Raw genomic sequence first — 17,358 nt, 5'->3', positions numbered from 1 at the left:
ACGTCTCTGCTCCGGGCACCAGGCCTGGCAGCACAGACTAGCCTCCCTGCCTGACTCACAGGACTCCCTGGCATTAAGCGGCCGCAGCAAGGATGAGTCAAGACCTCCACACAGCTCTGCAGCTGGAAATCCCAGGGCAAACCCTTCTGGAGCCCTCGGGATCAGTCAGGGAACAAGACAGTCTGCCTGGGGCTTGGGAGGACAGACAGTAAGCATGGCACAGACAGGTAGATGGGAAAGGTCTTAGACACCAGCCCTGGGAAACAGGTGGAGAATACTGGGCAGAGGGAGGAGGCTGGGCCATTCTGGTTGGGATAGACATCTGGGTCCCTGTGAGATCTTGAGGAAAAGGGACTCCAAACAGCAGGAACCTCCAGGACAGACTTGGAGGTGATTACAATCTGGCCGTGATTGAGGACAAGCGCAAAGACGGTGGAGCCAGGGAGTAGGGGGCTCTCAGAGGTAGCCAGTGCCAGGTGGGGAGGGACCTTGAAGGTTCCAGTCTTTTGAAACAGTCTCACTTTGTTGCCCCTGGTAGAGTGCTGTGACATCATAGCTCACAGCAACCTCAGACTCCTGGGCTCAAGCAATTCTCTTGCCTCAGCTTCCCAAGTAGCTGGGATTACAAGCTGGCACCACGATGCCTGGCTATTTTTAGAGGCGGAGTGTCCCTCTAGCTCAGGCTGGTCCTGAACTCAGGAGCTCAGGCAATCTGCCCACCTCGCCTTCCCAGAGTGCTGGGATTATAGGTGTGAGCCACCACGCCTGGCCCCAGTCTTGATTTTACTAGAAATACAAAGAAGGTCAGGTGGGACGATTAAGCCAGGTGGGGATTTATGTTTGAAAGTGCTTCAGCACTCTCCAGCAGCCAAACCTCACGGACTTTATGTTAAACAAAAGCAGCCAGACTCCAACGATTAAACACTCATGGTTCCACTTATGAAGTTCAAAACCAGGCAAACCCAGTCTCTGCCATGGAAGTCTAGAAGGGATTTCTCTAAGGGGGTGCGGGGCAGTGGGAGGGCTGAGGGGCATCTGGGGGTTGAGGCCTTCGTGGGATTGCATCCCCAAAACATGGTCTCCTACCCTCCCCTCTGGCATGTAAATATCAATAAAAAGTTAAAAAGAAAAAAGAATTTGCCATCACTCTGACCTCTGTTTGCAGAATGCATTAAGACAGCAGGAGTGGCTGAAGGAGAATACACCAGGATGCCGGGAAAATCCTAGAGCTTTCCCTTAGCAGTTCAGTGCCCAGACAGGCCTGGGCCCTGGGCTCAGAGGCTTCAAAGAGAACCAAACTGTGTTGGAACCGAGAGAAAGCCCAGCTGGCTGGCAGGACCTCCCACTTGGACCAGTGCGCCAACTCTCCCAGACAGTGCCCAGTACAGCCCAAGCCTGAGAGAGCACTTTGTCCAGTGACACCAAAGTCCAGCTGAAAAGATCTCTCAAGTCCCGGGGCAGCCCGAGCCCTGCAGGGCCTGGGATAAACAGCATCTTCAGGAACAGGTACCTCCTCGGGGTGAGGCCAGGCTGGCTGTGTAGGGAGCTGCTTTGGGCTGAGGATGAGGGGACAGCAGAGACGATGGACATACGGGCAGTAGATGTGTTTTAAATGCCCTTGAGGAGGGCGGCGCCTGTGGCTCAAGGAGTAGGGTGCCGATCCCATATGCCGGAGGTGGCGGGTTCAAACCCAGCCCCGGCCAAAAAATAAAAAAAATAAATGCCCTTGAGGAAACAGCTCATTCTTTCAGGGGTGACTTTTAGAGGTTATAAATAGATGTTTATAGCAGGCTGGTCCTGAGCACACAGGGATGCCCTGGGGGAATTTGCGGGAATCCTTGGGACACTTGCTCGGGCCCCAGAGTATCAGGAATGCTCTGTACCCTTAGCACAGAATACCAGCAAGCTGAGCACTGTCTTCCAGAAAACAAGGCTTATAAATGCAATGAATGTACAGGTAGGACCTCGTTGCTCTGGAGGGAGGTGGTCTTTTAGCACGGGCCACTCACTCCATTCTTGGGATGTGACTTCTCTCTGGTCACACCTGGCCCTCACATCCACCCATACTAGCTAGCCTGCTCCTTCACAGCTCATCCTCAGGCCAGTGCTCTAGGCTGAGTCTTCACCAACTCTCCAGCACAGTGGGCCTGCATCAGAAAGTGCTAGATATCTCGTTAAAATAGATCGGGCCCCAGCCCCCACAGCTTCTGATTCAGGTTTGGAGTGGGGCCTGAAAATGTGCATTTCTCTGAGCAATCCAAATGCTCTAGGTGGTAATAGCCTCTCAGATCTGCCCCTTCCCCACCTCAACCCTTTCCATCACCCCTCCCAAGTTTAGGGCACCTTGCTACCCTCGCCCTGAGCCCCTGAGCAAGCACACGCTTTGCATTTTTATAGAAGTTGGCTCCCCTTGGGGGTTCTAAGAAATTTACTTAAAAGGTAACTTTCTATCACTGTTATTGCAATGAAAACAGAACAAAGTTATTTCTTCCCCTGGGTGCTGACACTTTGTTGCAGAGAATGTTTACTCTTGGTTTTAAAGGGAGATCAGGGTGTGGTGTTAGGGACGGATGGCACCACCACTTCACCCCAAGCAGAAAGACCAGCAGCGAATTGAAAGAGCAGCTCTTGGGTGCAGGGTACACGCTGCCAGGTCTGTGCACATGTTCAGTCTCCTTGGGGACTGCCAAATGGGCTCCACACACTTTGAGGGAGACAACTCATTCCAGAGAGAGCTGTTCTCAAGTGCAAAACCACTGTCACTCTCCTCTTGGTGGCAAAGGTCCACCACACCTACAGGGCAGACCTTTGGTGCACCTGGAGCCTGACCCTTAGGTTCCAGGTGCACCAAACCTCCCGCCGTTCTCCAAGGGTTGCAGGCCCTTCCCCACCTCCAGCTTTGCACACACAGGGTGCCCCTGCCTGGTATAGCCTCACCAGCTCCCCACCTCCACCCACATCTATCCCTTCTTGCAAAACATGGCCCATTTCCTCTAGGAGTTTTCAGGCTTTTATCAAGTCAGCCTCAGAATACACCAGCTAGATGCCAGCTCCCATCCTAGCAGATCTGAGTTATTATTTGCATATCCAAAATAATTTGGGGGCAGGGCCAGTTGCAAGATCACTTGAATACAAGCAAAATAGAAGCGTGATTCTTTTTTTTCCTTGGGATATTGCCTTTCTGCACTCAAAATAAAACACATTCCAGAAATTGGGATTGAAAATGTGGTATTTCATAATCTCTAATTTTTTAAAATGATGGTCTGGAAGTTGCATAACTCCCATCAGGACTTTTCTTCTCTCTGACTCTGTGGTTTCGCCGAAGCTGACGCAGCAGTGGAGACAATCAAAGAAGATAAATCTCCCTTGGGCTGGACCACAATGTACTTACAGCCTCGAAAGAGCAGTGTTTGTCCCAAAGTACCTACAATTGCACAGCTTGGGGTACAAAGCAGGGATCCCCCAGGGGAACATCTCAGATGGGATTTTCTGCCACCTACTGCTGTGACCCATGTGGACCGTCAACCTTGCCCACAAAACACCCAGATGCCAGGGTTTCCCTGCCTTCATGGCCAAGAACCTCAACACGTTCTGGAATGAGAGGACCTGAGTTGCTGCTGCTTCAGGAAGAAAGTCAAAAAACAAAACACAGTATCCTCAGTAGATTAAACACAAAATGACCACACGAGCCAGCAATTCTACTCCTAGGAATACACCCAAGAGGAATAAAAACATACACCCACACAAGACCTCACATACAGATGTTCATAGCAGAACTAGTGAGAAAAGCCAAAAGTGGAAAAGCCCATGGAAGATGGATAAGCAAACATGGTCTACTCACACCAAGGAATAGTATTCAGCCATAAAAAAGGGAAGCCGACCCAGGCGAGGGTGTGGGGATGAACCTGGAGCAAGCCATACATTCAGTGGAGGAAGCCAGACTCCAAGACTCACAGGTTACATGATGCCACTTACACGAAATGTCAAGAATGAGCAACTCCAGACACAGCAAGTAGATTAGTGGCTGCCGGGGATGAGGCTGGGGAGTGATTGCTGATGGGATGGGATTTCCTTATGGGATGCTGAAAATGTTCTGGAACTAGATAGTGGTGGTAGTTGCACAACACTGCGAGTGCATGAAATGCCACTTCAGTAAATTGCACACTTTAAAACAGTTAAAGGGGTTTATGTTTATGTGTATTTTACCACAATAAAATTTTTTTCATGGGGTGGGGGGAAGAAAAAAAGAACATGGCTTATCCTATCAACCACCACCAAGATATGCGAGGCCTGACCCTCCCTGTCCCAGAGCAGAGCGTGCTCCATTGTACAAGGTGCAGAGTCCCCCTTCCATGAAGGGCTGAGCAACTATCCCATCTCCACTAGCTGAAGATAAAGTGAAATAAAATTATGCCTGGGTTTATTTTTCTTTCCCAACAAGCCACCAGCCCCTTTGAGTGATGCTGGGTTTGCACATCTGGGACTGATCAAAAACCAGTGAGTTTGCACACACACACACACACAGAAAACCCTCCTGAGCCAGGCAGAGGCAGACACACAGGCACCTCCCCCATACGTAGCAAATTACACTGGTGACAGAGAAAAGAAATGTTCCAGGTCCCCCAAGACCACAGAGGTCAGTGTTGGAGGGCCTGCCTCAAATGCAACCTAAAAAGGGCTGTATATGCCATCTGCGGCCTTTGAGAAATGAAGTTCAGGGGCTGTAGGGGCCCCACACTCTTTCCCTGGCTCTAGGCCTCCCCCATCAGGACAACTCTTCTCCTGTCCAGCAGTGGGACCCTGGGAGCCAGCACGGGTCTGGGTGCTAGGGCAAGGCTCTCAGTGGCTACAGAGCAGTATCTGTCGGCAGAGTTGAGCCAGAGTCCAGAGTCAGCACCTTCCCTTCTCACCTCACCCCCTACCCACACAGCACAAGATGCATTAACTAGTGGTAAGCTGCATCACAATAGTCATGTGGCTCATCACTGGCCAAGCACCTTCTCCCAGAATCTGAGGCAGGGCCCAGCCAGGATGGCAGCTCCACCCCACCCTGGCTGTGTCATGCTGGGCACATGCCTTAATCATCCTGAGCCTCAGTGTACTTCCACAAAACAGACCCAGCTCGGAGCAGCCAGTGAGAGTTCATCCAGGAAAACCCTGGTACATTGGGTCTGTACTAAGCACTGGATAAACGTCAACTGCTGGTATTACTATAAATGTCATTCCTCTTCCTCGTACTTTTACAGCTTTTAAGGGATTCTGCAAAAATCAAAATTGCCCTCTTTGTTTCTCCTCCCTGGGGACCTCATCCAGCTGTTTTACCTGGACCCCTTCTCAGACAAAACGCTATCTGTGTGAAGGTCAGGTTGGGAGATGGAACTAGCAGTGGGCAGAAGTGTCTGAAAGGAAGCAGGACCCTCCAAGTGCAGGGTCTGGAGTCAGACCCAGCTGAGGGTGAGACCATCCCACCCAGCTGGGAGATCTTGCCTTGTTGAACCTCAGTTTCCTCAGCTATGAAATGTAAGTGGCAGGCTGCCCTGGTGTGCTGTAGGGACGATCACGCAGATAAAGTCCACGGCATGGGCCTCGTGCTGCCCTATAGGCAATAAAGGGTTTCCACACCTGCTCCTTCCCCTGTGTGGAAACAGCCATTTTCTGCAGAAGCAGAAAATCGGGAGCACACAACACAAAAAGCCCTGGGATGGCCAACAGTGACAACAAAGTAGCCCCAACCTGTGGGAGAGAGGCCTGCTCCGTCTATTCTGCAGGACGCTGGTCTCTCTACCCCAGACTCTAGATGGGACAGGCAGTTCACCCCATTCTGCCAGGGCAAGGAGTCCAAAGGCTCAAAGGGGAAACTCACAACTCCATTCATGGCTGCAAGGTAAGCTGGCACTTGCACAAGCTCCCAGAAACTGCTCTTGGCCACAGCAACATCGTGCCTTTTGGCAGAAAGATGCCAAATTCAGGTCAGACTGCAGTGGCCAGGCATCAGCTAAACTCCTCCTGGCTTGTCCACTAAACCAGCCCTTGGGAAGTGGAGGGGGATGTGGGTTTGCACTACACAAGAGGCTGACCCTGGCTCTCTCCATCTGAGGCAGCTAATATCCCCAGGACTCGGCTCCAGCCCAAGGAGTTAGGCAGATGCCTGGGAAATGTGTTTCCGGAAACTTCAAGAACTTTGGCATGGCCCCAAACCTGGACACATCCATCTGAAGCTTTGGAGGCAGACAGAGCCCTGGCTCTACTCAACCAACTCACTTTACCTCTCTGACCCTCAGCATCTTCATCCAAATGCAGGAAGAAGGCAGCTTCCTTGCAGGTTTGTTGCAAATGAAATCACAGGGGGACGTGGCCCTGTAAACTGCAGAACAGAACGCACAGCGCTCCAACGGGCAAAACGCGTTCTAATGCCTGCCACATCCGTGCCATCAGCTTGCGCCTTAACGACGCCTACTATGAACACGGGAACGCAACAAATGCACACCCTCCAGGGAGCGCAGTTCTGCTCTCAGACGGGCTGTGAATCCCGGCTCCTTGGCTTCCTAGGAGTCAGCAGCTGGGCAAAAGAGTTGTCCTCGCTGAGCCTCACTGTCTTCACCTGTAAAAGGGCATGCCGCACAGAGGTTCCGAGAGGCAAGTGGAGCACGCAGCGCCTGCACGCAGTAAGCCCTGAGACCAGCTCCTAGCGATGAGGGAGAGCAGCGGAGCTCTGTCTGCAAAAGAGAGAGGACTCTAAGTCACGCTTACCTCCGCAGGGCTCCAAACACAACCTCCTTGCCGGCGACTCCCGCGTCGAGCAGCGGCAGCGGCAGCGGCAGCGCGGGCAGGTTGATCGCAGGACCGGGGACACCGCAGATGCCCAGGGATGCGAGTCAGTCCTGGGACGCAGAGCACAGCCTTTTGTAGGCTGCCTGAAGCCCGATGGCCACGCCCTCTTGGCGTCCGGGGGCGCTGATAGGGCCGCGCATCCAGGCCCCGCCCCGGCCCTGCCCCCGGCCCCGCCCCGCGGGCTCCGCGAGCTGCGGGAGGCACGAGAGCTGCGGAGGGCATGGGGTCCGCCAGCTGGCACCTGGGGCCGGCTTGAGACCCAGATGCGTCGGTTTCTTTGCTGTGACCGCGCAGGAATAGTTTCGTGGAGCGCTCGCTTTACTATGCGCCCGGTACAGTGTCACGCACTTTCCACCATTAGTTTGCGTATTTACTAAATCCCGGCTGTCTGTGGTTCACCTGGAAAGGGGGAGTTGGGAGGTGACCCGGCAGGATAGAGGCCAGTGAAATCGGCGAGGGCTGGGGTCTGTAAACTGTGGCGCCCAGGGAACTTTCTCTGAGTTTATTCCCACCCTCTGCACGTGAATTAAAAAAAAAGGATAGAAAGCGTATTCATCACACACACACCCCAATTTGCAGACAAAGGCACGAACACTGGGGGTGTAGGTAGCTCCGGGAGCTAATACAGAGGTTCAAGCTTCCTGCCTTCACCGTCCCAGCACGTGTCCACAGAATCCCTGCAGGTGGAAATTGTTCCATTTCACTAATCAGGTTCACCTCGCTCTGATCACATTTTGAACCCAGGCACTGAGTATCTTTAACTGGTGCAGGTTTATACATAAATCAACTTACAGCCAGAAAAAAATCACCTTTGAAATGTGTAAATCCCAGTCCCTTGTTGGCAGGTGAAGAAACAGGCTAGACCAGAGATGGGACTGCTGCGTGCTCCGCGGTCACATCGGTCACATCGTGCAGACCCCCCCACCCCCCACTGCGGGCTCGGGGCTGGGCTGGGCAGGGGGCAGCCTCTCTAGGTTGCTCAGCCCTGCTCCGAGGCAGGAACTAGCTCATTCCTCCTGCACTCCCCCAAACAGCCAAGGTTCTGTGCTGGGGCAGACCCCCTGGGGGCTCAGACTGTGGGGGTCCCAGTCCAGTCAGAGCATGTGGGAGGAACAAGGATAGGAAGAGGCCGGACAGGGATGACAGACGATCGTGTGTGCAATGTGGATTCAACTGAAACCCATGCCCAGGGTCCTGGTGCAGCTTAAATGCAGATAAAGAATAACACAGATGTTCCCTTTATCTCCCTGCTCCCCACCCGTTTCCTTTCCTTTTCAGTTTTTTTTTTCAAATGTAAGCACATATTTAATTTTATTAAACAATTCCCTTTGCTTTTCTAGAGTAGTTGTGCCATTTTACATTTTTTTGATACAAACTTTTTTTTTGCATTTATGGGGTTCAGTGTACTGCTTTGATCTACAACGTGAAATGCTTACATTGCACTGATTAACACATTTATCACTCCTTTCTTAATAGTTTTGAAATGTACCATTGCATCATGTACCCTCCCTCCTCCCATCTCCTCCCTCCCCTCCCCTCTCTCTCCTCTTCCCTTCTACTTTCTGGACTACAGTTACATTTTACCATTTTTATGAATGTGTAGGTGATCATATACTGATTTCATAGAAGTATTGTCTTCTCAGATTTTTTTTTTTTTTGAGACAGAGTCTTACTATGTTGCCCTCAGTAGAGGGCTGTGGGGTCACAGCTCACAGCAACCTCAAGCTCTTGGGCTTAAGCGAATCTCTTGCCTCAGCCTCCCAAGTAGCTTGGACTACAGGCGCCCACACAATGCCCGGCTATTTTTTGTTGCAGTTGTCATTGTTGTTTAGCAGGCCGGGACGGATTCAAACCTGCCAGCACCTTGGTGTATGCGGTCGGCGCCCTTAACCACTGAGCTACGGACACTGAGTCTTCTCAGTTTTTAAAGCATCATTTTCACAGCAACTTTCATTTATCCAATACTTCTAAGCACCTACTATGTGCTGGGCTCTGTTTCAAGCACCAAAGGATTCATCAGTGAATAAGACTGTTCCAGAACAGTCCTTGGTCTGACAAAGGACAAACCCAGAAGGAGAAGAGATTTGTCTTAACAAATGCTCCTAGGTACCTGGCCCCACAAACATCCTCCCCACCCCCAACAACCCTCTGAGGCTGGTACCATTATCAGCCCCATTTTTACAAGAAGGGAATGGGGAACAGAGAGTGTCAGTCACTGTCTCAAGGCCACACAGTTCCCAAATGAAGGAACTGGTATTTGAGCTCACACTCTTGCCCACTCAGCTGCCAGACCCAGTGACCTTTAGACCTTGGGTGCCAGAGAACAGAATAACCCACTTCAGCGAAGAGGAAGGGAAGCTGCACAGACTCAGACTTTTCTGGAGCCCAGCATTTAGATGAAGAGTTGGTGGTGGTTAATAATGAGATCACAACTAATCCATCCTCCAGCTCCCTACAGATGCCTTTTGTGGCAACCCTGTAGGCTCCTTGCTGGCCCCGGATGGATCTGGGGACACCCTTCCCAGCCCAGACATTCCAGGGACACTGTAGGTGGAGATTCTGCAAGCCTGGCAGCGCCCCCCCCCCCCAACTCCCCGAGCAGCCAGCTAAGCTGCTGCCCCAGCTCCAAAGCTCTCCAGACCCTCCCCTCCTCCTCTCCCACTGTGGTCCCCTCCTCACCTGCTCCCCTGCTTTTCACCTCCAGTGCCTGACCACACATCCACCACGGCAGCTGACAGCCAGGATCACCTCCATGTGCCAGGCACCCTGCACAGGGTGTCACAGGCACCATCTGGACGATTATTGGCCCTGTTTCCTAGGTGGGGAAACTGAGGCTTGGGCAGGTGAAGGCCCTTGTCCAAGGTCACTTGGCTGTTCAGATTGGTGAGATGGGACCAGCGGCCCAGGAATGTCTGATCATTCAAGGCAAAGATCAAGGTCTTTCTCTCCTGCCTCCGTGTGGTTGCTGTAGGGCTGATGGCTCTTGTCCCCACACCAGTCTCTTTTTCTCCAGTTATTTTTATTGGAGGCTCTTGAACTGGATGATTAGAGCCGGGGCTGGTGGGGGGGGGGAGTTCCAGTTTCACATTTTTACTGGCGCACCCTTTCAGCAGCTGAACATCAGTAAGTATGTTCCCAGGCAAAAGGTCACCAGGCCTCAACTCGGCATCAAAGACCAGTAACAATTTGAGTCAAGGAGGCACGGGGTGCGTCACTTGTGATGTTATGTGTGAACCAAAACAACAGGAAAGACGGCCACAGTTCTATACTGACTGGTACCCACATGATCCTGGGAGGCTGTGGGTGGGACTGCCCTGTCTGCCTTGTTGGAGAGAAGCATGTGTGGGTAGGCTCTGCAGCGTACACCGGCAGGACACTCTCAGGGACAGTGAGGGTACTGCCAGTGAGGACATCTGGGACAAGAAAGGACATTTGGGGGGCAGCTCAGGGAGTGGCAGAGACACACACCCGGTGGTGCCATCTCGAGGGTCCTGGGGCAGCCCATGTGCTCAGCACGCCACCTGCTGCTGATTAACGCCCAGATGGGAACTAGGAAAGTCCAGTTCATCACCTAGTGAAGCCTCACAGGAATCCTGCATCCTGTTCTCATGCCAGGCTATGAGGTTTGGGATCTGTAGGATCCCCTATTTAACTGAGAAGAAAACTAAAGTTCAGATGCATCAAACCAGTGGCCTGGCAAGAGATACAGAGAGGGTGAACCCAGCCAGCCAGGAAACCTGACCTTGAAACAGTTCTGTAATGTGTTAAGTAATTGCTTATAGGTTAAAGGCAGCTGTCTCACTCCCCACTCTCCCCTCTCCCCTCCTCTACCCCACCTATTAGCTTTCTACTAAGGAGAGCTATCTGCCGAAGCAACGAGGAGGTTAGAAGGGGGGCTGTGCTGTTGAAATCTTCGGTTAGAAAATACTGGAACATTCAGGGAAGCTTTAGTCACAGGTCTTGGGCTAGAAATGGTTTTATAGGTTTGAAATAGAAAAAAATCATTATTCTGGATTATTATCCCATAGCACTTGTGAATCCTTCCTTCCTAGCCAAGGAAAAGTTCATAAAAAGTGATAAGGCTGCCAAGTCATCAACACTCAGGGTGATACAGTTCGTGTCAACACAAATGCCATGATGCCAGTTTCCCACTCTCCAACTCAGCGCCAGATCCCTTTCACCACAATAGTCCTCAGCAGGGGCACAGAGAGCTTGCGTATCTTATCTGTTTTCTTTCTTGGTTGGAAGATTCTTGATTTCTACATTGTCACTTGGCTAAAAGATGATATTCCACAGCCTGACTTGCAGCTTCTCCTGTCCACAGAACTAAGTTTTTGCTGAAGAGAAATGAGTGTAATAGTCATACATGACTTCAAGGATGTCTTCTTAAAGGCACGAGGTGTGTCTTTCTTGGTCTTCTTCTTCCCTCCTGCCTGGAACATGGATGTGATGGCTGGAGCATAGCAGCCATATCGGACCATGAGGGACCTTGGGAACAGAAGCCATAGACAAGGGATCTTGAGTTCCTCACACTATAGGTCTCTCCATTGGTCCCCCTACCTATGTTAGACTTCCTTTACATAAAGGAAAAATCAATTTCTATCCTCATTTAGGTGTAGAGGAGGGGCACAGTTTTTATTGCTCTCAGTGGCTAATCCGGATACACCCTTAATTTCAAAATAAAAATAGATCCAATGTTAGAACAAAGGAATGCTTTTGTTATTAGTTTTCTTAGTTTTCTTTCCTTTGAATTCTCCATCTGGCACCTCTTCATTCTCGAGGGGGGGAAGGGGGGACCACAAAGCGGAAGTATGAGGACATCTCTGCAAAAGCGGGGGAGGCTCCATTTCACAATTGTATAAGAGACTCCTTGCTCATGATGCTTTGTAATCGCGAACCAAACCCACGTCTGAAACATACCTGGGTTCCTGCCATGCCTGAGTTCCTGCCCTGTCTTGTTTCTCTGACATCCAAGCATAGGAGTCAGAGAGCTGGGACGATGACCAGGAGCGGGAATGCCTCAGAACAGCCCGCTGTCCAGCTCCTTTGGCAAATGCTGGCTTTCTCCCCACCTCTCCAGAAGAAGCTGAGCCATGGGCTTCACACATGAGATGTGGTGTTTCTGGAAGATTCTAAACCTGCTTCGCCCTTTGCAATGTGACTTTGCCCCTGGTCCACTAGTCTTTCCCTTGGACCTCGGTTGGCCATCTGACTACTTTGGCCCACAGAACATGGTGGACGTGATGGCGCGTCTGTCACAAGCCTGGGACTTATGAAGCCCAGCACAGCCAACATGGCGGTGCCTGAGCTGACGGCCTGGGACCTGCCAGCCCTGCTTTAGCTCCTCCTCTTCACCTGTGCGAAGGCATCCCAGTGAGACTCACAGAAAGGAAACCAGTTGCCAAATCCCCCAGAACAGGGGGATAATACATTGCCATTGTTTGAGGCCTCTACACTTTGGGGTGATTTGTCATGCAGCAAAAAGCTGACAAACATCTGACGAACCTTACTAAGGAGAGAACATTCTGGAAGCCACATATTTCACCTCCAATACAGCCAAATTCCCACTGAAGAATTCTGGGGAATATTCAGCACTTCTGCCATGGGCTGAACCATGTACTCCAACAATTCATCGGTGGAGGCCCTAACCCCCTCCAGCTCAGGACATGACTGCGTTTGGAGGTGGAGCCTTTAACGAGCTAATTGAGATAAAATGAGGCAATTCAGGGCCGGGCACAGTGGCTCACACCTTTAATCCCAGCACTCTGGGAGGCTGAGGTGGGTAGTTTGCTTGAACTTAGGAGTTCAAGACCAGCCTGAGCAAGAGTGAGACCTCGTCTCTAAAAATAGCCGGGCATTGTGGCAGGCGCCTATAGTCCCAGCTACTTGAGAGGCTGAGGCAAGAGCATCACCTGAGCCCAAGAGTGTGAGATTGCTGTGAGCTATGACACCACAGCGCTCTATTGAGGGTGACAAAATGAGACTCTGTCTCAAAAAAAGGCAATTCAAGGGTGCCCTGACCCAGTCTGACTGGCTTCCTTGTAAGAAGAGGAGATTAGGACACAGACTCTATTCAGAGGGAGGACCACGTGTGGACACAGCCAGAAGATGGCCATCTGCAGGCCGCAGAGGCCCCAGGAGAAACCCTGCCTGCGCTGTCTGGATGGCAGACTTCTGGTCTCCAGAACCTTGAGGGAATAGATTTCCCTGGTTTATCTCAAGCCCAAGCAAACAGCACAGCCTCCAGCAGCTCTGGCCAGGTCTCATCACCCCGGAAACTGCATCCTGGCTCCCTTTCTCTGCACCTGGGAACCAAACGTCTGGGTTGCCCTGAACTTGGTCGCTTTTTGTCAGCCTCGGGAGAAGGAGTGACCTCCTTTCTCACCCAGGAAGGGAGCGCCCAGCTGATGAGCCCAACCCCAGGCATCCCAAAGGAACACCTCCTGCTGGGTGGTTGCTATCTCCAGCTCTGTCTTTAGGTTTCCTACCTCTTCTCACAAAGAGGGGCCATCCCGCTATCTGCGCTAAGACATAAAGGTAATGGTGAAGTCCAAAGCGGAAAGGCTGTCCCCTAGACATAAGAGCACTTTCTGGGATTCCAGCCCCAAGCACCCCACCTGTCACTCACAGGTTCCTGCTCAACATTTGCTGAATGAGAACTTACGACATCCCAGGCTCGTGTCTCTTTCATCCACCCTTCCCTTCGCCTTTCCCTAGTGAGGGACCCAGCCCTGAGGGACTGCCCAACCTCCTCAAGCACACTCAGCCAAGAGGTGGTTGGTGGCTGAGATCCAGAAGGAAGGGCTCGTGACATGTCTGGAGCCATGTGACGTCTCCACAGACGCCTCTGCGTTCATGCATCCACTGAGCCACAGGCCTGGGCGCCTGCCACGTGACAAGCACTGTCTGCAGAGCCACGGCCGCCTGACAGCAGAGCTGCGTCCCTCGCATGGCACGGGCCATGCTCCAGCAGGGAGGGTGGCCTGTTCCTCCTCACTGCTGGGTCTCTGTGTTGGCTGAATCATGGTGCCCCAAATATGCACACATCCCAACTCCTGACACCTGTGAATATTGCCTTACATTCCCAGGGCTGTGATAACAAATCACTGTAAACAACATAGCTTAAAACAACAGAAATGCATTCTCTTACCGTCCTGCAGGCTGGGTGTCCACAATCAAGGTGTCTGCAGGGCTGTACTCTCCCTGATGGCCCCTGGGGAGGCTGCATCCAGGCCTTCCTCAGCTTCTGGTGCTGCCCGGCAATCTCCACGCTCTGTGCCTCTGAGCACTGCCATCTCTGACTCCATCTCCCCTGTATGTCTGTGCCCAGATTTCCCTCTTATTATAAAGATACCCATCATTCTTTGGATGAAGGCCCATCCTAACTGAGTATGACCTCATCTTAAATCTAGAAAGATCCAAGTAAGTCACATTCTGAGGGTTCAGGTGGACATGAATTAGTGGGAGATACCATTCACCCCAGTACACATTGGGGTGAGTTGTGTTAAGGATACCGGATGATACAGAGGGTGTCCTGGTTCATGCAGCTGAGCCCAGTGGCATCACAGGGTCTTTGTAAGAGGGAGGCTGGAGGGTGAGAGTCAAAGGAGATGTGCAGTGGAAGCAGGGGTTGGACCAAGGCCGTAGAGGGACAGAAGACTCTGAAGACACAGGAAGGAGCGGAGAGTCGGGAATGAGGCGGCCACTAGGAGCTGGAAAGGGCAAGAAAACAGATCATGCTCCGGAGCCTCCAGAAGAGACCAGCTCTGCTGACACCTTTGTTTCAGCCCAGCTGGCCTGATCTCGGACTGCTAACCTTCATACTGATGGGGTTTTAAGCCACAGGAAACGCATACAGATGCTTGACATGTGATCCACTGTGCTGTGAGGGGCAGCAGGGCAGCTGCAGACCTGGGCTCTAGGGGGGCTGCAGTGAATCCACTCATGGGGTGACCGTTTCCAGGCAGAACAGCCCATGGGGCCAGGGCAGCCGCAGGTCCCCGAGCACACACTGCTCTCAAGAGACCTGAGTCATCTGGCTTGAAAGGTGTCTCCCGAGAGCCTCTTTCCCAGAAATGCCCTGTATTCACCCTGATTATTTTTCTAGTGATCAATTAACATGTTCCAGATGCAAAAATTGGAGAGTAGCCAGTCTTGGACTTTACATGGTTTGGGAGGACCCACAAAAGAGATGCTGGCAGGTTCTGCAGGCTGAGTGGCTGTCACTATGCCTGCATTGTCCCTGAGTGGCTGTGGTATCAGTGCCACTGTCAGGGGAGCCTGGAGATGCCTGCAGAAACTCAACCGGGCGCAGTGGCTCGCGCCTGTAATTCCAGCACTTTGGGCGGCCGAAGTGGGTGGATTACTTGAGCTCAGGAGTTTGAGACCAGCCTGAGCAAGAGTAAGACACCCATCTTTACTAAAAATAGAAAACTAGCCAGGCCTCATGACAGGCACTTGTAGTCCCACATGTCCCTCCCCTCTCGAATATGAGAGGCTGAGGCAAGAGGATTGCTTGAGCCCAGGAGTTTGAGGTTGCCGTAAGCTAGCCTGAGGCCACTGCACTCTATCCAGGGAGACAGAGACTCTGTCTAAAAAAAAAAAAAAACTAAAGGGAATGGAAGGGAAGGGAAGGGAAGGGAAGCCCAAGGTGTCCTTAGTGTCAGCCTGAAGTTCTTTTTTGTGCCTTCATGGGTTGGGTGTGGAGACACGACTTGGTCTCTCTCTGTAACAGGCAGTCGGGGGTAGGGAGTGGTTCTTGTAACAACCAGCACCTCCTGGTCTCTGTGTTTAAATCATCTCTGTCCTTTTGGCACAATCTCTCTCAGGTAGCTAGTCCACTGCTGACCATTGGAGGCCACTCAGGGGCATGTCCTTTGTTCTCCTCTCCCCTTCCCAAGATGAGGCCTGGACGAGGGTGGAGGAAGTTTAGAGTCCTCATGGTTTCCCAGGGAGGGGTTGCAGGAGGGAAAGCCTGTTCCCAGTTCCAGAGGCCAGAGGTCTGACATCAAAGCATCTCTGGGCCAGCTCCTTGCTCCTTCCAGAGGCTGTGAAGGGAGGCTCATCAGCTCCTGCTGCTGCTGATGGCCCCAGGCATTCTCTGCTGTGGCTGCATCACTCCAGTCTCTGTCCTCACATGGCCTCCTCTTCTTATGAGGATCCTCATCATTGCATTTAGGGCTACCTGGGCGGGCCAGGCTGAGGTCACATTTGCAAGGACTCTTTTTCCAAATAAGGGCTCATTCACACATTCCGGAGGTGAGGTCACAGATGTGTCTTTTTAGGGGTCACCATGTAACCCACCCACCCCAGCAAGCCTGGACTCCACCTCCAGCCACTGTCTCCTCCCCAGGTTACTCCAGCAGCCCGGGCATGCTGCATTTCAGGGGTGCCTCTGAACCCTTCTGTTCTCAGTCTGCTTCCTGCCTCTCCCCTCTCAACCCCCAGCGTTTGTTTTCGCCCCACCCCCACCCCCTCTAGAGCAGGGGGAGGGTTTTCCTCCTCCTTACATTCCCTCACATGAAGCACCGGATTTACCTACCCTTGGCTGACAACATGATGCAGGGGCGGGAGCCAAGGGAACCCGCAACAGCTTTGAGGGCTGTTGTCTCACTGAGGACTCCAGAAGGGAAACTCAGGCTCCTTCTCACAAGCTCCGGCAGAGCACCCCTGGTCCCTCGGGCAGGTGGGGACTCACTGAGAAGGTAAAAGGTCAACTGCCCTGAAATACAAAAGAGGAAAACACATCCCCCCAGGTCTGAAAAACACGATCCCTGACATGGCCACCCCGTTTCACCAGCAGGAGGCCTCAGAGGCGTTTTTTTTTGTTTGTTTGTTTGTTTGTTTTATCATCAGCCTCGTGGGAGGTAGAATTCTGCATAACACAGCATGCACATTTTAAGTGTGCAGCTCAGTAAGTTTTGACAGATGTCTACACCTGTATCCTACCACCAGGATTGTGATAGAGAATATTCCCATCACCCTCATACCTCACCCCCTGAGTCCTCCCCTCCCATCTGCCTCCCACCTGCCCCATCTCCCCCCTCTTCCTCCTGCCCCCAGAACAGATCCCATGTCCTGTCTACTTGACACACCTAGAGGGCACACCAGGCCCTCCCCACGCCTGAAGGCTGTCTGCCACCTTGGCATCGGCCTCTGGCTGCAGCCTAGAGGGAGCCTGTGTGGCACAGCGGTTACCTGCCCAGCTCCTGGGCTTGCCTCCTTCCTCATTGTGAGACTCTAGGCACGCAGCTCAGCCTCTCTAGGGCTCAGTTTTCCTCATCTAGAGAATGGGGATAACGACAGCCACCTCTGCACTTCGGGAACAAGTAGTGACACTAACAGCACCCCTACGTGAGCACTCTCCAGCTTCCAGCTGGCCACGGTTGGCCAAGGAGGAGGGCTTGTTAGGTCCCCACAGCCTTATGTCTTACCATGGGGTCCTCAGGGGCAGAGAGAGAGAGAGTCAACAGAGCCTAAAGCTGGTTGGTTGAAAATCTCAGCACAGATGATAAATTTCTATCCAGA

The 17,358-nt window shown here is 52.2% G+C and overlaps 1 protein-coding gene across 2 annotated transcripts in view; it reads right to left on the bottom strand.

The window, feature by feature from the left end:
• Positions 1-6,859, bottom strand: part of CRISPLD2 (cysteine rich secretory protein LCCL domain containing 2) — a 64,736-nt gene extending 57,877 nt beyond the window's left edge. For both annotated transcript variants that reach the window (XM_053553644.1, XM_053553652.1), the window contains exon 1: positions 6,751-6,859. The gene's annotated coding sequence lies outside the window, so the exon portion shown is untranslated. The remainder of the gene's footprint in view (positions 1-6,750) is intronic.
• Between the last annotated feature and the right edge of the window lie 10,499 nt (positions 6,860-17,358).

Source organism: Nycticebus coucang, chromosome 2 (assembly GCF_027406575.1).
Source record: "Nycticebus coucang isolate mNycCou1 chromosome 2, mNycCou1.pri, whole genome shotgun sequence".
NCBI lineage: Eukaryota > Metazoa > Chordata > Mammalia > Primates > Lorisidae > Nycticebus > Nycticebus coucang.
This window is presented reverse-complemented; position numbering and strand designations above follow the sequence as displayed.